A 25,078-nucleotide genomic window follows, 5' to 3' on the forward strand; every position below is an offset into this window, starting at 1 on the left:
GTCCTGTCCGTCTTTTTGTATCGTGAATTGGAAAGACTGCAAGGGGGAGGGGAGTTGCTTGCGCCCTAAAGGAGGAGTTATTCAGATTCATTGCAGTGGGCGGCGGCTGCAAAACGCACCATTCTTCTTGTTTTGGCTCTGCAAAGCAGCCTTTTCAAGGGTTGGCTTGGGTGACAAAATGTCTTGTGTAGGCGTGGGTTTGTCTCCCTCTCGCTCTCTCTCCCTAAGATGTGTCCGGCATAGGCCAGGGTGCCACTCGAGGCCCAAACCAATTCTGGTTATCGCTTCTCGGCCTTTTGGCTAAGATCAAGTGTAGTATCTGTTCTTATCAGTTTAATATCTGATACGTCCCCTATCTGGGGACCATATATTAAATGGATTTTTAGAACAGGGAGATGGAAAAAGAGCTTGCTCTGTCCACTCCACGCATTGACCTGGTATTGCAGTACCTCCAGGAACGGTGCACCCCTTCTTAACCCAGTTTCCAAAAGCAGAACTCAATTCACCTGATTCATATTAGCCCGATTTAATGAATTGGAAGAAAGCATACGTCTTCATATGCACCTCAATTTGGCCCATTCACTTTTCACACTTCCTCCTTTTGTTTTTTATCTTTCACACTTTTGACTTTCTTTATTCATCCAAATAGCAAACTCATCACCACTCAACCTGACCAACTCGGCTATGTCCCCGTGCTGCAGTTCTCTGTCTTATCTAGATCATTTGCAATTGAATGGAATAGATCCCTTTTGGACAAAGTGGATTCACCTGCTGCTGCAGTGACCACAGGTGTGATAACATCTAGAATTGGCATCTGGTGCGATCTCTCCGCTTCCACTCCAAAGAAAGTTACCTGTTTATTCCTATCATGCATTGGTTTTTGGGGTTTTCTTTGAGTAATGATGATCTCTTTAGTAGTCTGTTGGCGCCCTCTCCTGGAGGAATAGTTTGCTTGCTCTTGGACATTCTAAAAGAGAGGTCATGATAGACATTGAGCTTCTGAGCTCAATTGGGGAAAGTCATGGGTGATGAATGTTTGCAACCTACTGCGAAGCCTCATACCGCAATATAAGGAACGTCAAATACTAAGAAAGGGCGGCCTATGAAAGAATTACTACTTTCAATAAGTACACTTAAACGGCTAATTGGGAATAGAAAAACTGTAAAAAGCCCTCTGAGAAAGCCCCCCTCTAACCTTTGATAGTAAGCTTTTCTGTAGTCTGCCTGTTGATGTATTTTCCGTTTGAACTGTGCACAACATGAAGAGACGGAACACTGGCGGCTTGTCACAATGCCCCCCGATGACATCACAATAGCGCTGCTGCCTAGAAAACAAGCTGCGCAGAAGAAGTTGTTCTTTGGGTGGGAGGGTGGGCTAGTGGAAGGAGGGGGCAATCTCTTTTTTTCCCGGGTGGTAGGGGGATGACAGGAGAAGGGAAGCGGGTGGTGAGAAAGGTACAGAGGGCAGGGTTTGGGGGCTGGGAAGGAAAGGGAAAAGATTAGGGTTTGGGGATGATGAAAGGGCTTTCTACGGGTAAGGATGGCAAAGGGTGGCAGTGACGGAAAGTCAGGCAACCTGTCCTGTCCGTCTTTTTGTATCGTGAATTGGAAAGACTGCAAGGGGGAGGGGAGTTGCTTGCGCCCTAAAGGAGGAGTTATTCAGATTCATTGCAGTGGGCGGCGGCTGCAAAACGCACCATTCTTCTTGTTTTGGCTCTGCAAAGCAGCCTTTTCAAGGGTTGGCTTGGGTGACAAAATGTCTTGTGTAGGCGTGGGTTTGTCTCCCTCTCGCTCTCTCTCCCTAAGATGTGTCCGGCATAGGCCAGGGTGCCACTCGAGGCCCAAACCAATTCTGGTTATCGCTTCTCGGCCTTTTGGCTAAGATCAAGTGTAGTATCTGTTCTTATCAGTTTAATATCTGATACGTCCCCTATCTGGGGACCATATATTAAATGGATTTTTAGAACAGGGAGATGGAAAAAGAGCTTGCTCTGTCCACTCCACGCATTGACCTGGTATTGCAGTACCTCCAGGAACGGTGCACCCCTTCTTAACCCAGTTTCCAAAAGCAGAACTCAATTCACCTGATTCATATTAGCCCGATTTAATGAATTGGAAGAAAGCATACGTCTTCATATGCACCTCAATTTGGCCCATTCACTTTTCACACTTCCTCCTTTTGTTTTTTATCTTTCACACTTTTGACTTTCTTTATTCATCCAAATAGCAAACTCATCACCACTCAACCTGACCAACTCGGCTATGTCCCCGTGCTGCAGTTCTCTGTCTTATCTAGATCATTTGCAATTGAATGGAATAGATCCCTTTTGGACAAAGTGGATTCACCTGCTGCTGCAGTGACCACAGGTGTGATAACATCTAGAATTGGCATCTGGTGCGATCTCTCCGCTTCCACTCCAAAGAAAGTTACCTGTTTATTCCTATCATGCATTGGTTTTTGGGGTTTTCTTTGAGTAATGATGATCTCTTTAGTAGTCTGTTGGCGCCCTCTCCTGGAGGAATAGTTTGCTTGCTCTTGGACATTCTAAAAGAGAGGTCATGATAGACATTGAGCTTCTGAGCTCAATTGGGGAAAGTCATGGGTGATGAATGTTTGCAACCTACTGCGAAGCCTCATACCGCAATATAAGGAACGTCAAATACTAAGAAAGGGCGGCCTATGAAAGAATTACTACTTTCAATAAGTACACTTAAACGGCTAATTGGGAATAGAAAAACTGTAAAAAGCCCTCTGAGAAAGCCCCCCTCTAACCTTTGATAGTAAGCTTTTCTGTAGTCTGCCTGTTGATGTATTTTCCGTTTGAACTGTGCACAACATGAAGAGACGGAACACTGGCGGCTTGTCACAATGCCCCCCGATGACATCACAATAGCGCTGCTGCCTAGAAAACAAGCTGCGCAGAAGAAGTTGTTCTTTGGGTGGGAGGGTGGGCTAGTGGAAGGAGGGGGCAATCTCTTTTTTTCCCGGGTGGTAGGGGGATGACAGGAGAAGGGAAGCGGGTGGTGAGAAAGGTACAGAGGGCAGGGTTTGGGGGCTGGGAAGGAAAGGGAAAAGATTAGGGTTTGGGGATGATGAAAGGGCTTTCTACGGGTAAGGATGGCAAAGGGTGGCAGTGACGGAAAGTCAGGCAACCTGTCCTGTCCGTCTTTTTGTATCGTGAATTGGAAAGACTGCAAGGGGGAGGGGAGTTGCTTGCGCCCTAAAGGAGGAGTTATTCAGATTCATTGCAGTGGGCGGCGGCTGCAAAACGCACCATTCTTCTTGTTTTGGCTCTGCAAAGCAGCCTTTTCAAGGGTTGGCTTGGGTGACAAAATGTCTTGTGTAGGCGTGGGTTTGTCTCCCTCTCGCTCTCTCTCCCTAAGATGTGTCCGGCATAGGCCAGGGTGCCACTCGAGGCCCAAACCAATTCTGGTTATCGCTTCTCGGCCTTTTGGCTAAGATCAAGTGTAGTATCTGTTCTTATCAGTTTAATATCTGATACGTCCCCTATCTGGGGACCATATATTAAATGGATTTTTAGAACAGGGAGATGGAAAAAGAGCTTGCTCTGTCCACTCCACGCATTGACCTGGTATTGCAGTACCTCCAGGAACGGTGCACCCCTTCTTAACCCAGTTTCCAAAAGCAGAACTCAATTCACCTGATTCATATTAGCCCGATTTAATGAATTGGAAGAAAGCATACGTCTTCATATGCACCTCAATTTGGCCCATTCACTTTTCACACTTCCTCCTTTTGTTTTTTATCTTTCACACTTTTGACTTTCTTTATTCATCCAAATAGCAAACTCATCACCACTCAACCTGACCAACTCGGCTATGTCCCCGTGCTGCAGTTCTCTGTCTTATCTAGATCATTTGCAATTGAATGGAATAGATCCCTTTTGGACAAAGTGGATTCACCTGCTGCTGCAGTGACCACAGGTGTGATAACATCTAGAATTGGCATCTGGTGCGATCTCTCCGCTTCCACTCCAAAGAAAGTTACCTGTTTATTCCTATCATGCATTGGTTTTTGGGGTTTTCTTTGAGTAATGATGATCTCTTTAGTAGTCTGTTGGCGCCCTCTCCTGGAGGAATAGTTTGCTTGCTCTTGGACATTCTAAAAGAGAGGTCATGATAGACATTGAGCTTCTGAGCTCAATTGGGGAAAGTCATGGGTGATGAATGTTTGCAACCTACTGCGAAGCCTCATACCGCAATATAAGGAACGTCAAATACTAAGAAAGGGCGGCCTATGAAAGAATTACTACTTTCAATAAGTACACTTAAACGGCTAATTGGGAATAGAAAAACTGTAAAAAGCCCTCTGAGAAAGCCCCCCTCTAACCTTTGATAGTAAGCTTTTCTGTAGTCTGCCTGTTGATGTATTTTCCGTTTGAACTGTGCACAACATGAAGAGACGGAACACTGGCGGCTTGTCACAATGCCCCCCGATGACATCACAATAGCGCTGCTGCCTAGAAAACAAGCTGCGCAGAAGAAGTTGTTCTTTGGGTGGGAGGGTGGGCTAGTGGAAGGAGGGGGCAATCTCTTTTTTTCCCGGGTGGTAGGGGGATGACAGGAGAAGGGAAGCGGGTGGTGAGAAAGGTACAGAGGGCAGGGTTTGGGGGCTGGGAAGGAAAGGGAAAAGATTAGGGTTTGGGGATGATGAAAGGGCTTTCTACGGGTAAGGATGGCAAAGGGTGGCAGTGACGGAAAGTCAGGCAACCTGTCCTGTCCGTCTTTTTGTATCGTGAATTGGAAAGACTGCAAGGGGGAGGGGAGTTGCTTGCGCCCTAAAGGAGGAGTTATTCAGATTCATTGCAGTGGGCGGCGGCTGCAAAACGCACCATTCTTCTTGTTTTGGCTCTGCAAAGCAGCCTTTTCAAGGGTTGGCTTGGGTGACAAAATGTCTTGTGTAGGCGTGGGTTTGTCTCCCTCTCGCTCTCTCTCCCTAAGATGTGTCCGGCATAGGCCAGGGTGCCACTCGAGGCCCAAACCAATTCTGGTTATCGCTTCTCGGCCTTTTGGCTAAGATCAAGTGTAGTATCTGTTCTTATCAGTTTAATATCTGATACGTCCCCTATCTGGGGACCATATATTAAATGGATTTTTAGAACAGGGAGATGGAAAAAGAGCTTGCTCTGTCCACTCCACGCATTGACCTGGTATTGCAGTACCTCCAGGAACGGTGCACCCCTTCTTAACCCAGTTTCCAAAAGCAGAACTCAATTCACCTGATTCATATTAGCCCGATTTAATGAATTGGAAGAAAGCATACGTCTTCATATGCACCTCAATTTGGCCCATTCACTTTTCACACTTCCTCCTTTTGTTTTTTATCTTTCACACTTTTGACTTTCTTTATTCATCCAAATAGCAAACTCATCACCACTCAACCTGACCAACTCGGCTATGTCCCCGTGCTGCAGTTCTCTGTCTTATCTAGATCATTTGCAATTGAATGGAATAGATCCCTTTTGGACAAAGTGGATTCACCTGCTGCTGCAGTGACCACAGGTGTGATAACATCTAGAATTGGCATCTGGTGCGATCTCTCCGCTTCCACTCCAAAGAAAGTTACCTGTTTATTCCTATCATGCATTGGTTTTTGGGGTTTTCTTTGAGTAATGATGATCTCTTTAGTAGTCTGTTGGCGCCCTCTCCTGGAGGAATAGTTTGCTTGCTCTTGGACATTCTAAAAGAGAGGTCATGATAGACATTGAGCTTCTGAGCTCAATTGGGGAAAGTCATGGGTGATGAATGTTTGCAACCTACTGCGAAGCCTCATACCGCAATATAAGGAACGTCAAATACTAAGAAAGGGCGGCCTATGAAAGAATTACTACTTTCAATAAGTACACTTAAACGGCTAATTGGGAATAGAAAAACTGTAAAAAGCCCTCTGAGAAAGCCCCCCTCTAACCTTTGATAGTAAGCTTTTCTGTAGTCTGCCTGTTGATGTATTTTCCGTTTGAACTGTGCACAACATGAAGAGACGGAACACTGGCGGCTTGTCACAATGCCCCCCGATGACATCACAATAGCGCTGCTGCCTAGAAAACAAGCTGCGCAGAAGAAGTTGTTCTTTGGGTGGGAGGGTGGGCTAGTGGAAGGAGGGGGCAATCTCTTTTTTTCCCGGGTGGTAGGGGGATGACAGGAGAAGGGAAGCGGGTGGTGAGAAAGGTACAGAGGGCAGGGTTTGGGGGCTGGGAAGGAAAGGGAAAAGATTAGGGTTTGGGGATGATGAAAGGGCTTTCTACGGGTAAGGATGGCAAAGGGTGGCAGTGACGGAAAGTCAGGCAACCTGTCCTGTCCGTCTTTTTGTATCGTGAATTGGAAAGACTGCAAGGGGGAGGGGAGTTGCTTGCGCCCTAAAGGAGGAGTTATTCAGATTCATTGCAGTGGGCGGCGGCTGCAAAACGCACCATTCTTCTTGTTTTGGCTCTGCAAAGCAGCCTTTTCAAGGGTTGGCTTGGGTGACAAAATGTCTTGTGTAGGCGTGGGTTTGTCTCCCTCTCGCTCTCTCTCCCTAAGATGTGTCCGGCATAGGCCAGGGTGCCACTCGAGGCCCAAACCAATTCTGGTTATCGCTTCTCGGCCTTTTGGCTAAGATCAAGTGTAGTATCTGTTCTTATCAGTTTAATATCTGATACGTCCCCTATCTGGGGACCATATATTAAATGGATTTTTAGAACAGGGAGATGGAAAAAGAGCTTGCTCTGTCCACTCCACGCATTGACCTGGTATTAGCAGTACCTCCAGGAACGGTGCACCCCTTCTTAACCCAGTTTCCAAAAGCAGAACTCAATTCACCTGATTCATATTAGCCCGATTTAATGAATTGGAAGAAAGCATACGTCTTCATATGCACCTCAATTTGGCCCATTCACTTTTCACACTTCCTCCTTTTGTTTTTTATCTTTCACACTTTTGACTTTCTTTATTCATCCAAATAGCAAACTCATCACCACTCAACCTGACCAACTCGGCTATGTCCCCGTGCTGCAGTTCTCTGTCTTATCTAGATCATTTGCAATTGAATGGAATAGATCCCTTTTGGACAAAGTGGATTCACCTGCTGCTGCAGTGACCACAGGTGTGATAACATCTAGAATTGGCATCTGGTGCGATCTCTCCGCTTCCACTCCAAAGAAAGTTACCTGTTTATTCCTATCATGCATTGGTTTTTGGGGTTTTCTTTGAGTAATGATGATCTCTTTAGTAGTCTGTTGGCGCCCTCTCCTGGAGGAATAGTTTGCTTGCTCTTGGACATTCTAAAAGAGAGGTCATGATAGACATTGAGCTTCTGAGCTCAATTGGGGAAAGTCATGGGTGATGAATGTTTGCAACCTACTGCGAAGCCTCATACCGCAATATAAGGAACGTCAAATACTAAGAAAGGGCGGCCTATGAAAGAATTACTACTTTCAATAAGTACACTTAAACGGCTAATTGGGAATAGAAAAACTGTAAAAAGCCCTCTGAGAAAGCCCCCCTCTAACCTTTGATAGTAAGCTTTTCTGTAGTCTGCCTGTTGATGTATTTTCCGTTTGAACTGTGCACAACATGAAGAGACGGAACACTGGCGGCTTGTCACAATGCCCCCCGATGACATCACAATAGCGCTGCTGCCTAGAAAACAAGCTGCGCAGAAGAAGTTGTTCTTTGGGTGGGAGGGTGGGCTAGTGGAAGGAGGGGGCAATCTCTTTTTTTCCCGGGTGGTAGGGGGATGACAGGAGAAGGGAAGCGGGTGGTGAGAAAGGTACAGAGGGCAGGGTTTGGGGGCTGGGAAGGAAAGGGAAAAGATTAGGGTTTGGGGATGATGAAAGGGCTTTCTACGGGTAAGGATGGCAAAGGGTGGCAGTGACGGAAAGTCAGGCAACCTGTCCTGTCCGTCTTTTTGTATCGTGAATTGGAAAGACTGCAAGGGGGAGGGGAGTTGCTTGCGCCCTAAAGGAGGAGTTATTCAGATTCATTGCAGTGGGCGGCGGCTGCAAAACGCACCATTCTTCTTGTTTTGGCTCTGCAAAGCAGCCTTTTCAAGGGTTGGCTTGGGTGACAAAATGTCTTGTGTAGGCGTGGGTTTGTCTCCCTCTCGCTCTCTCTCCCTAAGATGTGTCCGGCATAGGCCAGGGTGCCACTCGAGGCCCAAACCAATTCTGGTTATCGCTTCTCGGCCTTTTGGCTAAGATCAAGTGTAGTATCTGTTCTTATCAGTTTAATATCTGATACGTCCCCTATCTGGGGACCATATATTAAATGGATTTTTAGAACAGGGAGATGGAAAAAGAGCTTGCTCTGTCCACTCCACGCATTGACCTGGTATTGCAGTACCTCCAGGAACGGTGCACCCCTTCTTAACCCAGTTTCCAAAAGCAGAACTCAATTCACCTGATTCATATTAGCCCGATTTAATGAATTGGAAGAAAGCATACGTCTTCATATGCACCTCAATTTGGCCCATTCACTTTTCACACTTCCTCCTTTTGTTTTTTATCTTTCACACTTTTGACTTTCTTTATTCATCCAAATAGCAAACTCATCACCACTCAACCTGACCAACTCGGCTATGTCCCCGTGCTGCAGTTCTCTGTCTTATCTAGATCATTTGCAATTGAATGGAATAGATCCCTTTTGGACAAAGTGGATTCACCTGCTGCTGCAGTGACCACAGGTGTGATAACATCTAGAATTGGCATCTGGTGCGATCTCTCCGCTTCCACTCCAAAGAAAGTTACCTGTTTATTCCTATCATGCATTGGTTTTTGGGGTTTTCTTTGAGTAATGATGATCTCTTTAGTAGTCTGTTGGCGCCCTCTCCTGGAGGAATAGTTTGCTTGCTCTTGGACATTCTAAAAGAGAGGTCATGATAGACATTGAGCTTCTGAGCTCAATTGGGGAAAGTCATGGGTGATGAATGTTTGCAACCTACTGCGAAGCCTCATACCGCAATATAAGGAACGTCAAATACTAAGAAAGGGCGGCCTATGAAAGAATTACTACTTTCAATAAGTACACTTAAACGGCTAATTGGGAATAGAAAAACTGTAAAAAGCCCTCTGAGAAAGCCCCCCTCTAACCTTTGATAGTAAGCTTTTCTGTAGTCTGCCTGTTGATGTATTTTCCGTTTGAACTGTGCACAACATGAAGAGACGGAACACTGGCGGCTTGTCACAATGCCCCCCGATGACATCACAATAGCGCTGCTGCCTAGAAAACAAGCTGCGCAGAAGAAGTTGTTCTTTGGGTGGGAGGGTGGGCTAGTGGAAGGAGGGGGCAATCTCTTTTTTTCCCGGGTGGTAGGGGGATGACAGGAGAAGGGAAGCGGGTGGTGAGAAAGGTACAGAGGGCAGGGTTTGGGGGCTGGGAAGGAAAGGGAAAAGATTAGGGTTTGGGGATGATGAAAGGGCTTTCTACGGGTAAGGATGGCAAAGGGTGGCAGTGACGGAAAGTCAGGCAACCTGTCCTGTCCGTCTTTTTGTATCGTGAATTGGAAAGACTGCAAGGGGGAGGGGAGTTGCTTGCGCCCTAAAGGAGGAGTTATTCAGATTCATTGCAGTGGGCGGCGGCTGCAAAACGCACCATTCTTCTTGTTTTGGCTCTGCAAAGCAGCCTTTTCAAGGGTTGGCTTGGGTGACAAAATGTCTTGTGTAGGCGTGGGTTTGTCTCCCTCTCGCTCTCTCTCCCTAAGATGTGTCCGGCATAGGCCAGGGTGCCACTCGAGGCCCAAACCAATTCTGGTTATCGCTTCTCGGCCTTTTGGCTAAGATCAAGTGTAGTATCTGTTCTTATCAGTTTAATATCTGATACGTCCCCTATCTGGGGACCATATATTAAATGGATTTTTAGAACAGGGAGATGGAAAAAGAGCTTGCTCTGTCCACTCCACGCATTGACCTGGTATTGCAGTACCTCCAGGAACGGTGCACCCCTTCTTAACCCAGTTTCCAAAAGCAGAACTCAATTCACCTGATTCATATTAGCCCGATTTAATGAATTGGAAGAAAGCATACGTCTTCATATGCACCTCAATTTGGCCCATTCACTTTTCACACTTCCTCCTTTTGTTTTTTATCTTTCACACTTTTGACTTTCTTTATTCATCCAAATAGCAAACTCATCACCACTCAACCTGACCAACTCGGCTATGTCCCCGTGCTGCAGTTCTCTGTCTTATCTAGATCATTTGCAATTGAATGGAATAGATCCCTTTTGGACAAAGTGGATTCACCTGCTGCTGCAGTGACCACAGGTGTGATAACATCTAGAATTGGATTGGCATCTGGTGCGATCTCTCCGCTTCCACTCCAAAGAAAGTTACCTGTTTATTCCTATCATGCATTGGTTTTTGGGGTTTTCTTTGAGTAATGATGATCTCTTTAGTAGTCTGTTGGCGCCCTCTCCTGGAGGAATAGTTTGCTTGCTCTTGGACATTCTAAAAGAGAGGTCATGATAGACATTGAGCTTCTGAGCTCAATTGGGGAAAGTCATGGGTGATGAATGTTTGCAACCTACTGCGAAGCCTCATACCGCAATATAAGGAACGTCAAATACTAAGAAAGGGCGGCCTATGAAAGAATTACTACTTTCAATAAGTACACTTAAACGGCTAATTGGGAATAGAAAAACTGTAAAAAGCCCTCTGAGAAAGCCCCCCTCTAACCTTTGATAGTAAGCTTTTCTGTAGTCTGCCTGTTGATGTATTTTCCGTTTGAACTGTGCACAACATGAAGAGACGGAACACTGGCGGCTTGTCACAATGCCCCCCGATGACATCACAATAGCGCTGCTGCCTAGAAAACAAGCTGCGCAGAAGAAGTTGTTCTTTGGGTGGGAGGGTGGGCTAGTGGAAGGAGGGGGCAATCTCTTTTTTTCCCGGGTGGTAGGGGGATGACAGGAGAAGGGAAGCGGGTGGTGAGAAAGGTACAGAGGGCAGGGTTTGGGGGCTGGGAAGGAAAGGGAAAAGATTAGGGTTTGGGGATGATGAAAGGGCTTTCTACGGGTAAGGATGGCAAAGGGTGGCAGTGACGGAAAGTCAGGCAACCTGTCCTGTCCGTCTTTTTGTATCGTGAATTGGAAAGACTGCAAGGGGGAGGGGAGTTGCTTGCGCCCTAAAGGAGGAGTTATTCAGATTCATTGCAGTGGGCGGCGGCTGCAAAACGCACCATTCTTCTTGTTTTGGCTCTGCAAAGCAGCCTTTTCAAGGGTTGGCTTGGGTGACAAAATGTCTTGTGTAGGCGTGGGTTTGTCTCCCTCTCGCTCTCTCTCCCTAAGATGTGTCCGGCATAGGCCAGGGTGCCACTCGAGGCCCAAACCAATTCTGGTTATCGCTTCTCGGCCTTTTGGCTAAGATCAAGTGTAGTATCTGTTCTTATCAGTTTAATATCTGATACGTCCCCTGATCTGGGGACCATATATTAAATGGATTTTTAGAACAGGGAGATGGAAAAAGAGCTTGCTCTGTCCACTCCACGCATTGACCTGGTATTGCAGTACCTCCAGGAACGGTGCACCCCTTCTTAACCCAGTTTCCAAAAGCAGAACTCAATTCACCTGATTCATATTAGCCCGATTTAATGAATTGGAAGAAAGCATACGTCTTCATATGCACCTCAATTTGGCCCATTCACTTTTCACACTTCCTCCTTTTGTTTTTTATCTTTCACACTTTTGACTTTCTTTATTCATCCAAATAGCAAACTCATCACCACTCAACCTGACCAACTCGGCTATGTTGCAGTTCTCTGTCTTATCTAGATCATTTGCAATTGAATGGAATAGATCCCTTTTGGACAAAGTGGATTCACCTGCTGCTGCAGTGACCACAGGTGTGATAACATCTAGAATTGGCATCTGGTGCGATCTCTCCGCTTCCACTCCAAAGAAAGTTACCTGTTTATTCCTATCATGCATTGGTTTTTGGGGTTTTCTTTGAGTAATGATGATCTCTTTAGTAGTCTGTTGGCGCCCTCTCCTGGAGGAATAGTTTGCTTGCTCTTGGACATTCTAAAAGAGAGGTCATGATAGACATTGAGCTTCTGAGCTCAATTGGGGAAAGTCATGGGTGATGAATGTTTGCAACCTACTGCGAAGCCTCATACCGCAATATAAGGAACGTCAAATACTAAGAAAGGGCGGCCTATGAAAGAATTACTACTTTCAATAAGTACACTTAAACGGCTAATTGGGAATAGAAAAACTGTAAAAAGCCCTCTGAGAAAGCCCCCCTCTAACCTTTGATAGTAAGCTTTTCTGTAGTCTGCCTGTTGATGTATTTTCCGTTTGAACTGTGCACAACATGAAGAGACGGAACACTGGCGGCTTGTCACAATGCCCCCCGATGACATCACAATAGCGCTGCTGCCTAGAAAACAAGCTGCGCAGAAGAAGTTGTTCTTTGGGTGGGAGGGTGGGCTAGTGGAAGGAGGGGGCAATCTCTTTTTTTCCCGGGTGGTAGGGGGATGACAGGAGAAGGGAAGCGGGTGGTGAGAAAGGTACAGAGGGCAGGGTTTGGGGGCTGGGAAGGAAAGGGAAAAGATTAGGGTTTGGGGATGATGAAAGGGCTTTCTACGGGTAAGGATGGCAAAGGGTGGCAGTGACGGAAAGTCAGGCAACCTGTCCTGTCCGTCTTTTTGTATCGTGAATTGGAAAGACTGCAAGGGGGAGGGGAGTTGCTTGCGCCCTAAAGGAGGAGTTATTCAGATTCATTGCAGTGGGCGGCGGCTGCAAAACGCACCATTCTTCTTGTTTTGGCTCTGCAAAGCAGCCTTTTCAAGGGTTGGCTTGGGTGACAAAATGTCTTGTGTAGGCGTGGGTTTGTCTCCCTCTCGCTCTCTCTCCCTAAGATGTGTCCGGCATAGGCCAGGGTGCCACTCGAGGCCCAAACCAATTCTGGTTATCGCTTCTCGGCCTTTTGGCTAAGATCAAGTGTAGTATCTGTTCTTATCAGTTTAATATCTGATACGTCCCCTATCTGGGGACCATATATTAAATGGATTTTTAGAACAGGGAGATGGAAAAAGAGCTTGCTCTGTCCACTCCACGCATTGACCTGGTATTGCAGTACCTCCAGGAACGGTGCACCCCTTCTTAACCCAGTTTCCAAAAGCAGAACTCAATTCACCTGATTCATATTAGCCCGATTTAATGAATTGGAAGAAAGCATACGTCTTCATATGCACCTCAATTTGGCCCATTCACTTTTCACACTTCCTCCTTTTGTTTTTTATCTTTCACACTTTTGACTTTCTTTATTCATCCAAATAGCAAACTCATCACCACTCAACCTGACCAACTCGGCTATGTCCCCGTGCTGCAGTTCTCTGTCTTATCTAGATCATTTGCAATTGAATGGAATAGATCCCTTTTGGACAAAGTGGATTCACCTGCTGCTGCAGTGACCACAGGTGTGATAACATCTAGAATTGGCATCTGGTGCGATCTCTCCGCTTCCACTCCAAAGAAAGTTACCTGTTTATTCCTATCATGCATTGGTTTTTGGGGTTTTCTTTGAGTAATGATGATCTCTTTAGTAGTCTGTTGGCGCCCTCTCCTGGAGGAATAGTTTGCTTGCTCTTGGACATTCTAAAAGAGAGGTCATGATAGACATTGAGCTTCTGAGCTCAATTGGGGAAAGTCATGGGTGATGAATGTTTGCAACCTACTGCGAAGCCTCATACCGCAATATAAGGAACGTCAAATACTAAGAAAGGGCGGCCTATGAAAGAATTACTACTTTCAATAAGTACACTTAAACGGCTAATTGGGAATAGAAAAACTGTAAAAAGCCCTCTGAGAAAGCCCCCCTCTAACCTTTGATAGTAAGCTTTTCTGTAGTCTGCCTGTTGATGTATTTTCCGTTTGAACTGTGCACAACATGAAGAGACGGAACACTGGCGGCTTGTCACAATGCCCCCCGATGACATCACAATAGCGCTGCTGCCTAGAAAACAAGCTGCGCAGAAGAAGTTGTTCTTTGGGTGGGAGGGTGGGCTAGTGGAAGGAGGGGGCAATCTCTTTTTTTCCCGGGTGGTAGGGGGATGACAGGAGAAGGGAAGCGGGTGGTGAGAAAGGTACAGAGGGCAGGGTTTGGGGGCTGGGAAGGAAAGGGAAAAGATTAGGGTTTGGGGATGATGAAAGGGCTTTCTACGGGTAAGGATGGCAAAGGGTGGCAGTGACGGAAAGTCAGGCAACCTGTCCTGTCCGTCTTTTTGTATCGTGAATTGGAAAGACTGCAAGGGGGAGGGGAGTTGCTTGCGCCCTAAAGGAGGAGTTATTCAGATTCATTGCAGTGGGCGGCGGCTGCAAAACGCACCATTCTTCTTGTTTTGGCTCTGCAAAGCAGCCTTTTCAAGGGTTGGCTTGGGTGACAAAATGTCTTGTGTAGGCGTGGGTTTGTCTCCCTCTCGCTCTCTCTCCCTAAGATGTGTCCGGCATAGGCCAGGGTGCCACTCGAGGCCCAAACCAATTCTGGTTATCGCTTCTCGGCCTTTTGGCTAAGATCAAGTGTAGTATCTGTTCTTATCAGTTTAATATCTGATACGTCCCCTATCTGGGGACCATATATTAAATGGATTTTTAGAACAGGGAGATGGAAAAAGAGCTTGCTCTGTCCACTCCACGCATTGACCTGGTATTGCAGTACCTCCAGGAACGGTGCACCCCTTCTTAACCCAGTTTCCAAAAGCAGAACTCAATTCACCTGATTCATATTAGCCCGATTTAATGAATTGGAAGAAAGCATACGTCTTCATATGCACCTCAATTTGGCCCATTCACTTTTCACACTTCCTCCTTTTGTTTTTTATCTTTCACACTTTTGACTTTCTTTATTCATCCAAATAGCAAACTCATCACCACTCAACCTGACCAACTCGGCTATGTCCCCGTGCTGCAGTTCTCTGTCTTATCTAGATCATTTGCAATTGAATGGAATAGATCCCTTTTGGACAAAGTGGATTCACCTGCTGCTGCAGTGACCACAGGTGTGATAACATCTAGAATTGGCATCTGGTGCGATCTCTCCGCTTCCACTCCAAAGAAAGTTACCTGTTTATTCCTATCATGCATTGGTTTTTGGGGTTTTCTTTGAGTAATGATGATCTCTTTAGTAGTCTGTTGGCGCCCTCTCCTGGAGGAATAGTTTGCTTGCTCTTGGACATTCTAAAAGAGAGGTCATGATAGACATTGAGCTTCTGAGCTCAATTGGGGAAAGTCATGGGTGATGAATGTTTGCAACCTACTGCGAAGCCTCATACCGCAATATAAGGAACGTCAAATACTAAGAAAGGGCGGCCTATGAAAGAATTACTACTTTCAATAAGTACACTTAAACGGCTAATTGGGAATAGAAAAACTGTAAAAAGCCCTCTGAGAAAGCCCCCCTCTAACCTTTGATAGTAAGCTTTTCTGTAGTCTGCCTGTTGATGTATTTTCCGTTTGAACTGTGCACAACATGAAGAGACGGAACACTGGCGGCTTGTCACAATGCCCCCCGATGACATCACAATAGCGCTGCTGCCTAGAAAACAAGCTGCGCAGAAGAAGTTGTTCTTTGGGTGGGAGGGTGGGCTAGTGGAAGGAGGGGGCAATCTCTTTTTTTCCCGGGTGGTAGGGGGATGACAGGAGAAGGGAAGCGGGTGGTGAGAAAGGTACAGAGGGCAGGGTTTGGGGGCTGGGAAGGAAAGGGAAAAGATTAGGGTTTGGGGATGATGAAAGGGCTTTCTACGGGTAAGGATGGCAAAGGGTGGCAGTGACGGAAAGTCAGGCAACCTGTCCTGTCCGTCTTTTTGTATCGTGAATTGGAAAGACTGCAAGGGGGAGGGGAGTTGCTTGCGCCCTAAAGGAGGAGTTATTCAGATTCATTGCAGTGGGCGGCGGCTGCAAAACGCACCATTCTTCTTGTTTTGGCTCTGCAAAGCAGCCTTTTCAAGGGTTGGCTTGGGTGACAAAATGTCTTGTGTAGGCGTGGGTTTGTCTCCCTCTCGCTCTCTCTCCCTAAGATGTGTCCGGCATAGGCCAGGGTGCCACTCGAGGCCCAAACCAATTCTGGTTATCGCTTCTCGGCCTTTTGGCTAAGATCAAGTGTAGTATCTGTTCTTATCAGTTTAATATCTGATACGTCCCCTATCTGGGGACCATATATTAAATGGATTTTTAGAACAGGGAGATGGAAAAAGAGCTTGCTCTGTCCACTCCACGCATTGACCTGGTATTGCAGTACCTCCAGGAACGGTGCACCCCTTCTTAACCCAGTTTCCAAAAGCAGAACTCAATTCACCTGATTCATATTAGCCCGATTTAATGAATTGGAAGAAAGCATACGTCTTCATATGCACCTCAATTTGGCCCATTCACTTTTCACACTTCCTCCTTTTGTTTTTTATCTTTCACACTTTTGACTTTCTTTATTCATCCAAATAGCAAACTCATCACCACTCAACCTGACCAACTCGGCTATGTCCCCGTGCTGCAGTTCTCTGTCTTATCTAGATCATTTGCAATTGAATGGAATAGATCCCTTTTGGACAAAGTGGATTCACCTGCTGCTGCAGTGACCACAGGTGTGATAACATCTAGAATTGGCATCTGGTGCGATCTCTCCGCTTCCACTCCAAAGAAAGTTACCTGTTTATTCCTATCATGCATTGGTTTTTGGGGTTTTCTTTGAGTAATGATGATCTCTTTAGTAGTCTGTTGGCGCCCTCTCCTGGAGGAATAGTTTGCTTGCTCTTGGACATTCTAAAAGAGAGGTCATGATAGACATTGAGCTTCTGAGCTCAATTGGGGAAAGTCATGGGTGATGAATGTTTGCAACCTACTGCGAAGCCTCATACCGCAATATAAGGAACGTCAAATACTAAGAAAGGGCGGCCTATGAAAGAATTACTACTTTCAATAAGTACACTTAAACGGCTAATTGGGAATAGAAAAACTGTAAAAAGCCCTCTGAGAAAGCCCCCCTCTAACCTTTGATAGTAAGCTTTTCTGTAGTCTGCCTGTTGATGTATTTTCCGTTTGAACTGTGCACAACATGAAGAGACGGAACACTGGCGGCTTGTCACAATGCCCCCCGATGACATCACAATAGCGCTGCTGCCTAGAAAACAAGCTGCGCAGAAGAAGTTGTTCTTTGGGTGGAGAGGGTGGGCTAGTGGAAGGAGGGGGCAATCTCTTTTTTTCCCGGGTGGTAGGGGGATGACAGGAGAAGGGAAGCGGGTGGTGAGAAAGGTACAGAGGGCAGGGTTTGGGGGCTGGGAAGGAAAGGGAAAAGATTAGGGTTTGGGGATGATGAAAGGGCTTTCTACGGGTAAGGATGGCAAAGGGTGGCAGTGACGGAAAGTCAGGCAACCTGTCCTGTCCGTCTTTTTGTATCGTGAATTGGAAAGACTGCAAGGGGGAGGGGAGTTGCTTGCGCCCTAAAGGAGGAGTTATTCAGATTCATTGCAGTGGGCGGCGGCTGCAAAACGCACCATTCTTCTTGTTTTGGCTCTGCAAAGCAGCCTTTTCAAGGGTTGGCTTGGGTGACAAAATGTCTTGTGTAGGCGTGGGTTTGTCTCCCTCTCGCTCTCTCTCCCTAAGATGTGTCCGGCATAGGCCAGGGTGCCACTCGAGGCCCAAACCAATTCTGGTTATCGCTTCTCGGCCTTTTGGCTAAGATCAAGTGTAGTATCTGTTCTTATCAGTTTAATATCTGATACGTCCCCTATCTGGGGACCATATATTAAATGGATTTTTAGAACAGGGAGATGGAAAAAGAGCTTGCTCTGTCCACTCCACGCATTGACCTGGTATTGCAGTACCTCCAGGAACGGTGCACCCCTTCTTAACCCAGTTTCCAAAAGCAGAACTCAATTCACCTGATTCATATTAGCCCGATTTAATGAATTGGAAGAAAGCATACGTCTTCATATGCACCTCAATTTGGCCCATTCACTTTTCACACTTCCTCCTTTTGTTTTTTATCTTTCACACTTTTGACTTTCTTTATTCATCCAAATAGCAAACTCATCACCACTCAACCTGACCAACTCGGCTATGTCCCCGTGCTGCAGTTCTCTGTCTTATCTAGATCATTTGCAATTGAATGGAATAGATCCCTTTTGGACAAAGTGGATTCACCTGCTGCTGCAGTGACCACAGGTGTGATAACATCTAGAATTGGCATCTGGTGCGATCTCTCCGCTTCCACTCCAAAGAAAGTTACCTGTTTATTCCTATCATGCATTGGTTTTTGGGGTTTTCTTTGAGTAATGATGATCTCTTTAGTAGTCTGTTGGCGCCCTCTCCTGGAGGAATAGTTTGCTTGCTCTTGGACATTCTAAAAGAGAGGTCATGATAGACATTGAGCTTCTGAGCTCAATTGGGGAAAGTCATGGGTGATGAATGTTTGCAACCTACTGCGAAGCCTCATACCGCAATATAAGGAACGTCAAATACTAAGAAAGGGCGGCCTATGAAAGAATTACTACTTTCAATAAGTACACTTAAACGGCTAATTGGGAATAGAAAAACTGTAAAAAGCCCTCTGAGAAAGCCCCCCTCTAACCTTTGATAGTAAGCTTTTCTGTAGTCTGCCTGTTGATGTATTTTCCGTTTGAACTGTGCACAACATGAAGAGACGGAACACTGGCGGCTTGTCACAATGCCCCCCGATGACATCACAATAGCGCTGCTGCCTAGAAAACAAGCTGCGCAGAAGAAGTTGTTCTTTGGGTGGGAGGGTGGGCTAGTGGAAGGAGGGGGCAATCTCTTTTTTTCCCGGGTGGTAGGGGGATGACAGGAGAAGGGAAGCGGGTGGTGAGAAAGGTACAGAGGGCAGGGTTTGGGGGCTGGGAAGGAAAGGGAAAAGATTAGGGTTTGGGGATGATGAAAGGGCTTTCTACGGGTAAGGATGGCAAAGGGTGGCAGTGACGGAAAGTCAGGCAACCTGTCCTGTCCGTCTTTTTGTATCGTGAATTGGAAAGACTGCAAGGGGGAGGGGAGTTGCTTGCGCCCTAAAGGAGGAGTTATTCAGATTCATTGCAGTGGGCGGCGGCTGCAAAACGCACCATTCTTCTTGTTTTGGCTCTGCAAAGCAGCCTTTTCAAGGGTTGGCTTGGGTGACAAAATGTCTTGTGTAGGCGTGGGTTTGTCTCCCTCTCGCTCTCTCTCCCTAAGATGTGTCCGGCATAGGCCAGGGTGCCACTCGAGGCCCAAACCAATTCTGGTTATCGCTTCTCGGCCTTTTGGCTAAGATCAAGTGTAGTATCTGTTCTTATCAGTTTAATATCTGATACGTCCCCTATCTGGGGACCATATATTAAATGGATTTTTAGAACAGGGAGATGGAAAAAGAGCTTGCTCTGTCCACTCCACGCATTGACCTGGTATTGCAGTACCTCCAGGAACGGTGCACCCCTTCTTAACCCAGTTTCCAAAAGCAGAACTCAATTCACCTGATTCATATTAGCCCGATTTAATGAATTGGAAGAAAGCATACGTCTTCATATGCACCTCAATTTGGCCCATTCACTTTTCACACTTCCTCCTTTTGTTTTTTATCTTTCACACTTTTGACTTTCTTTATTCATCCAAATAGCAAACTCATCACCACTCAACCTGACCAACTCGGCTATGTCCCCGTGCTGCAGTTCTCTGTCTTATCTAGATCATTTGCAATTGAATGGAATAGATCCCTTTTGGACAAAGTGGATTCACCTGCTGCTGCAGTGACCACAGGTGTGATAACATCTAGAATTGGCATCTGGTGGATCTCTCCGCTTCCACTCCAAAGAAAGTTACCTGTTTATTCCTATCATGCATTGGTTTTTGGGGTTTTCTTTGAGTAATGATGATCTCTTTAGTAGTCTGTTGGCGCCCTCTCCTGGAGGAATAGTTTGCTTGCTCTTGGACATTCTAAAAGAGAGGTCATGATAGACATTGAGCTTCTGAGCTCAATTGGGGAAAGTCATGGGTGATGAATGTTTGCAACCTACTGCGAAGCCTCATACCGCAATATAAGGAACGTCAAATACTAAGAAAGGGCGGCCTATGAAAGAATTACTACTTTCAATAAGTACACTTAAACGGCTAATTGGGAATAGAAAAACTGTAAAAAGCCCTCTGAGAAAGCCCCCCTCTAACCTTTGATAGTAAGCTTTTCTGTAGTCTGCCTGTTGATGTATTTTCCGTTTGAACTGTGCACAACATGAAGAGACGGAACACTGGCGGCTTGTCACAATGCCCCCCGATGACATCACAATAGCGCTGCTGCCTAGAAAACAAGCTGCGCAGAAGAAGTTGTTCTTTGGGTGGGAGGGTGGGCTAGTGGAAGGAGGGGGCAATCTCTTTTTTTCCCGGGTGGTAGGGGGATGACAGGAGAAGGGAAGCGGGTGGTGAGAAAGGTACAGAGGGCAGGGTTTGGGGGCTGGGAAGGAAAGGGAAAAGATTAGGGTTTGGGGATGATGAAAGGGCTTTCTACGGGTAAGGATGGCAAAGGGTGGCAGTGACGGAAAGTCAGGCAACCTGTCCTGTCCGTCTTTTTGTATCGTGAATTGGAAAGACTGCAAGGGGGAGGGGAGTTGCTTGCGCCCTAAAGGAGGAGTTATTCAGATTCATTGCAGTGGGCGGCGGCTGCAAAACGCACCATTCTTCTTGTTTTGGCTCTGCAAAGCAGCCTTTTCAAGGGTTGGCTTGGGTGACAAAATGTCTTGTGTAGGCGTGGGTTTGTCTCCCTCTCGCTCTCTCTCCCTAAGATGTGTCCGGCATAGGCCAGGGTGCCACTCGAGGCCCAAACCAATTCTGGTTATCGCTTCTCGGCCTTTTGGCTAAGATCAAGTGTAGTATCTGTTCTTATCAGTTTAATATCTGATACGTCCCCTATCTGGGGACCATATATTAAATGGATTTTTAGAACAGGGAGATGGAAAAAGAGCTTGCTCTGTCCACTCCACGCATTGACCTGGTATTGCAGTACCTCCAGGAACGGTGCACCCCTTCTTAACCCAGTTTCCAAAAGCAGAACTCAATTCACCTGATTCATATTAGCCCGATTTAATGAATTGGAAGAAAGCATACGTCTTCATATGCACCTCAATTTGGCCCATTCACTTTTCACACTTCCTCCTTTTGTTTTTTATCTTTCACACTTTTGACTTTCTTTATTCATCCAAATAGCAAACTCATCACCACTCAACCTGACCAACTCGGCTATGTCCCCGTGCTGCAGTTCTCTGTCTTATCTAGATCATTTGCAATTGAATGGAATAGATCCCTTTTGGACAAAGTGGATTCACCTGCTGCTGCAGTGACCACAGGTGTGATAACATCTAGAATTGGCATCTGGTGCGATCTCTCCGCTTCCACTCCAAAGAAAGTTACCTGTTTATTCCTATCATGCATTGGTTTTTGGGGTTTTCTTTGAGTAATGATGATCTCTTTAGTAGTCTGTTGGCGCCCTCTCCTGGAGGAATAGTTTGCTTGCTCTTGGACATTCTAAAAGAGAGGTCATGATAGACATTGAGCTTCTGAGCTCAATTGGGGAAAGTCATGGGTGATGAATGTTTGCAACCTACTGCGAAGCCTCATACCGCAATATAAGGAACGTCAAATACTAAGAAAGGGCGGCCTATGAAAGAATTACTACTTTCAATAAGTACACTTAAACGGCTAATTGGGAATAGAAAAACTGTAAAAAGCCCTCTGAGAAAGCCCCCCTCTAACCTTTGATAGTAAGCTTTTCTGTAGTCTGCCTGTTGATGTATTTTCCGTTTGAACTGTGCACAACATGAAGAGACGGAACACTGGCGGCTTGTCACAATGCCCCCCGATGACATCACAATAGCGCTGCTGCCTAGAAAACAAGCTGCGCAGAAGAAGTTGTTCTTTGGGTGGGAGGGTGGGCTAGTGGAAGGAGGGGGCAATCTCTTTTTTTCCCGGGTGGTAGGGGGATGACAGGAGAAGGGAAGCGGGTGGTGAGAAAGGTACAGAGGGCAGGGTTTGGGGGCTGGGAAGGAAAGGGAAAAGATTAGGGTTTGGGGATGATGAAAGGGCTTTCTACGGGTAAGGATGGCAAAGGGTGGCAGTGACGGAAAGTCAGGCAACCTGTCCTGTCCGTCTTTTTGTATCGTGAATTGGAAAGACTGCAAGGGGGAGGGGAGTTGCTTGCGCCCTAAAGGAGGAGTTATTCAGATTCATTGCAGTGGGCGGCGGCTGCAAAACGCACCATTCTTCTTGTTTTGGCTCTGCAAAGCAGCCTTTTCAAGGGTTGGCTTGGGTGACAAAATGTCTTGTGTAGGCGTGGGTTTGTCTCCCTCTCGCTCTCTCTCCCTAAGATGTGTCCGGCATAGGCCAGGGTGCCACTCGAGGCCCAAACCAATTCTGGTTATCGCTTCTCGGCCTTTTGGCTAAGATCAAGTGTAGTATCTGTTCTTATCAGTTTAATATCTGATACGTCCCCTATCTGGGGACCATATATTAAATGGATTTTTAGAACAGGGAGATGGAAAAAGAGCTTGCTCTGTCCACTCCACGCATTGACCTGGTATTGCAGTACCTCCAGGAACGGTGCACCCCTTCTTAACCCAGTTTCCAAAAGCAGAACTCAATTCACCTGATTCATATTAGCCCGATTTAATGAATTGGAAGAAAGCATACGTCTTCATATGCACCTCAATTTGGCCCATTCACTTTTCACACTTCCTCCTTTTGTTTTTTATCTTTCACACTTTTGACTTTCTTTATTCATCCAAATAGCAAACTCATCACCACTCAACCTGACCAACTCGGCTATGTCCCCGTGCTGCAGTTCTCTGTCTTATCTAGATCATTTGCAATTGAATGGAATAGATCCCTTTTGGACAAAGTGGATTCACCTGCTGCTGCAGTGACCACAGGTGTGATAACATCTAGAATTGGCATCTGGTGCGATCTCTCCGCTTCCACTCCAAAGAAAGTTACCTGTTTATTCCTATCATGCATTGGTTTTTGGGGTTTTCTTTGAGTAATGATGATCTCTTTAGTAGTCTGTTGGCGCCCTCTCCTGGAGGAATAGTTTGCTTGCTCTTGGACATTCTAAAAGAGAGGTCATGATAGACATTGAGCTTCTGAGCTCAATTGGGGAAAGTCATGGGTGATGAATGTTTGCAACCTACTGCGAAGCCTCATACCGCAATATAAGGAACGTCAAATACTAAGAAAGGGCGGCCTATGAAAGAATTACTACTTTCAATAAGTACACTTAAACGGCTAATTGGGAATAGAAAAACTGTAAAAAGCCCTCTGAGAAAGCCCCCCTCTAACCTTTGATAGTAAGCTTTTCTGTAGTCTGCCTGTTGATGTATTTTCCGTTTGAACTGTGCACAACATGAAGAGACGGAACACTGGCGGCTTGTCACAATGCCCCCCGATGACATCACAATAGCGCTGCTGCCTAGAAAACAAGCTGCGCAGAAGAAGTTGTTCTTTGGGTGGGAGGGTGGGCTAGTGGAAGGAGGGGGCAATCTCTTTTTTTCCCGGGTGGTAGGGGGATGACAGGAGAAGGGAAGCGGGTGGTGAGAAAGGTACAGAGGGCAGGGTTTGGGGGCTGGGAAGGAAAGGGAAAAGATTAGGGTTTGGGGATGATGAAAGGGCTTTCTACGGGTAAGGATGGCAAAGGGTGGCAGTGACGGAAAGTCAGGCAACCTGTCCTGTCCGTCTTTTTGTATCGTGAATTGGAAAGACTGCAAGGGGGAGGGGAGTTGCTTGCGCCCTAAAGGAGGAGTTATTCAGATTCATTGCAGTGGGCGGCGGCTGCAAAACGCACCATTCTTCTTGTTTTGGCTCTGCAAAGCAGCCTTTTCAAGGGTTGGCTTGGGTGACAAAATGTCTTGTGTAGGCGTGGGTTTGTCTCCCTCTCGCTCTCTCTCCCTAAGATGTGTCCGGCATAGGCCAGGGTGCCACTCGAGGCCCAAACCAATTCTGGTTATCGCTTCTCGGCCTTTTGGCTAAGATCAAGTGTAGTATCTGTTCTTATCAGTTTAATATCTGATACGTCCCCTATCTGGGGACCATATATTAAATGGATTTTTAGAACAGGGAGATGGAAAAAGAGCTTGCTCTGTCCACTCCACGCATTGACCTGGTATTGCAGTACCTCCAGGAACGGTGCACCCCTTCTTAACCCAGTTTCCAAAAGCAGAACTCAATTCACCTGATTCATATTAGCCCGATTTAATGAATTGGAAGAAAGCATACGTCTTCATATGCACCTCAATTTGGCCCATTCACTTTTCACACTTCCTCCTTTTGTTTTTTATCTTTCACACTTTTGACTTTCTTTATTCATCCAAATAGCAAACTCATCACCACTCAACCTGACCAACTCGGCTATGTCCCCGTGCTGCAGTTCTCTGTCTTATCTAGATCATTTGCAATTGAATGGAATAGATCCCTTTTGGACAAAGTGGATTCACCTGCTGCTGCAGTGACCACAGGTGTGATAACATCTAGAATTGGCATCTGGTGCGATCTCTCCGCTTCCACTCCAAAGAAAGTTACCTGTTTATTCCTATCATGCATTGGTTTTTGGGGTTTTCTTTGAGTAATGATGATCTCTTTAGTAGTCTGTTGGCGCCCTCTCCTGGAGGAATAGTTTGCTTGCTCTTGGACATTCTAAAAGAGAGGTCATGATAGACATTGAGCTTCTGAGCTCAATTGGGGAAAGTCATGGGTGATGAATGTTTGCAACCTACTGCGAAGCCTCATACCGCAATATAAGGAACGTCAAATACTAAGAAAGGGCGGCCTATGAAAGAATTACTACTTTCAATAAGTACACTTAAACGGCTAATTGGGAATAGAAAAACTGTAAAAAGCCCTCTGAGAAAGCCCCCCTCTAACCTTTGATAGTAAGCTTTTCTGTAGTCTGCCTGTTGATGTATTTTCCGTTTGAACTGTGCACAACATGAAGAGACGGAACACTGGCGGCTTGTCACAATGCCCCCCGATGACATCACAATAGCGCTGCTGCCTAGAAAACAAGCTGCGCAGAAGAAGTTGTTCTTTGGGTGGGAGGGTGGGCTAGTGGAAGGAGGGGGCAATCTCTTTTTTTCCC

The 25,078-nt window shown here is 46.2% G+C and overlaps 16 non-coding genes across 16 annotated transcripts; all 16 read left to right on the forward strand.

Annotated features, from left to right (window-relative positions):
• The first annotated feature begins 280 nt into the window (after positions 1-280).
• LOC142270883 (U2 spliceosomal RNA) lies at positions 281-471 on the forward strand. The gene has a single exon (XR_012736093.1). It is a non-coding gene; the product is annotated as a U2 spliceosomal RNA (small nuclear RNA).
• A 1,387-nt stretch (positions 472-1,858) lies between these two features.
• On the forward strand, positions 1,859-2,049 carry LOC142270884 (U2 spliceosomal RNA). Its single transcript, XR_012736094.1, has one exon. It is a non-coding gene; the product is annotated as a U2 spliceosomal RNA (small nuclear RNA).
• A 1,387-nt stretch (positions 2,050-3,436) lies between these two features.
• LOC142270885 (U2 spliceosomal RNA) lies at positions 3,437-3,627 on the forward strand. Its single transcript, XR_012736095.1, has one exon. It is a non-coding gene; the product is annotated as a U2 spliceosomal RNA (small nuclear RNA).
• Positions 3,628-5,014: 1,387 nt separating this feature from the next.
• On the forward strand, positions 5,015-5,205 carry LOC142270887 (U2 spliceosomal RNA). The gene has a single exon (XR_012736096.1). It is a non-coding gene; the product is annotated as a U2 spliceosomal RNA (small nuclear RNA).
• Positions 5,206-6,592: 1,387 nt separating this feature from the next.
• LOC142270907 (U2 spliceosomal RNA) lies at positions 6,593-6,784 on the forward strand. The gene has a single exon (XR_012736115.1). It is a non-coding gene; the product is annotated as a U2 spliceosomal RNA (small nuclear RNA).
• Positions 6,785-8,171: 1,387 nt separating this feature from the next.
• Positions 8,172-8,362, forward strand: LOC142270888 (U2 spliceosomal RNA). Its single transcript, XR_012736097.1, has one exon. It is a non-coding gene; the product is annotated as a U2 spliceosomal RNA (small nuclear RNA).
• A 1,387-nt stretch (positions 8,363-9,749) lies between these two features.
• Positions 9,750-9,940, forward strand: LOC142270889 (U2 spliceosomal RNA). The gene has a single exon (XR_012736098.1). It is a non-coding gene; the product is annotated as a U2 spliceosomal RNA (small nuclear RNA).
• Positions 9,941-11,332: 1,392 nt separating this feature from the next.
• On the forward strand, positions 11,333-11,524 carry LOC142270906 (U2 spliceosomal RNA). The gene has a single exon (XR_012736114.1). It is a non-coding gene; the product is annotated as a U2 spliceosomal RNA (small nuclear RNA).
• A 1,379-nt stretch (positions 11,525-12,903) lies between these two features.
• LOC142270890 (U2 spliceosomal RNA) lies at positions 12,904-13,094 on the forward strand. The gene has a single exon (XR_012736099.1). It is a non-coding gene; the product is annotated as a U2 spliceosomal RNA (small nuclear RNA).
• A 1,387-nt stretch (positions 13,095-14,481) lies between these two features.
• On the forward strand, positions 14,482-14,672 carry LOC142270891 (U2 spliceosomal RNA). The gene has a single exon (XR_012736100.1). It is a non-coding gene; the product is annotated as a U2 spliceosomal RNA (small nuclear RNA).
• Positions 14,673-16,059: 1,387 nt separating this feature from the next.
• Positions 16,060-16,250, forward strand: LOC142270893 (U2 spliceosomal RNA). Its single transcript, XR_012736102.1, has one exon. It is a non-coding gene; the product is annotated as a U2 spliceosomal RNA (small nuclear RNA).
• Positions 16,251-17,638: 1,388 nt separating this feature from the next.
• Positions 17,639-17,829, forward strand: LOC142270894 (U2 spliceosomal RNA). Its single transcript, XR_012736103.1, has one exon. It is a non-coding gene; the product is annotated as a U2 spliceosomal RNA (small nuclear RNA).
• A 1,387-nt stretch (positions 17,830-19,216) lies between these two features.
• Positions 19,217-19,407, forward strand: LOC142270895 (U2 spliceosomal RNA). The gene has a single exon (XR_012736104.1). It is a non-coding gene; the product is annotated as a U2 spliceosomal RNA (small nuclear RNA).
• Positions 19,408-20,793: 1,386 nt separating this feature from the next.
• Positions 20,794-20,984, forward strand: LOC142270896 (U2 spliceosomal RNA). The gene has a single exon (XR_012736105.1). It is a non-coding gene; the product is annotated as a U2 spliceosomal RNA (small nuclear RNA).
• A 1,387-nt stretch (positions 20,985-22,371) lies between these two features.
• On the forward strand, positions 22,372-22,562 carry LOC142270898 (U2 spliceosomal RNA). The gene has a single exon (XR_012736106.1). It is a non-coding gene; the product is annotated as a U2 spliceosomal RNA (small nuclear RNA).
• Positions 22,563-23,949: 1,387 nt separating this feature from the next.
• LOC142270899 (U2 spliceosomal RNA) lies at positions 23,950-24,140 on the forward strand. Its single transcript, XR_012736107.1, has one exon. It is a non-coding gene; the product is annotated as a U2 spliceosomal RNA (small nuclear RNA).
• The last annotated feature ends 938 nt before the right edge of the window (positions 24,141-25,078 follow it).

The sequence above is a fragment of the Anomaloglossus baeobatrachus genome, unplaced genomic scaffold (genome assembly GCF_048569485.1).
Source record: "Anomaloglossus baeobatrachus isolate aAnoBae1 unplaced genomic scaffold, aAnoBae1.hap1 Scaffold_3323, whole genome shotgun sequence".
Taxonomy (NCBI): domain Eukaryota; kingdom Metazoa; phylum Chordata; class Amphibia; order Anura; family Aromobatidae; genus Anomaloglossus; species Anomaloglossus baeobatrachus.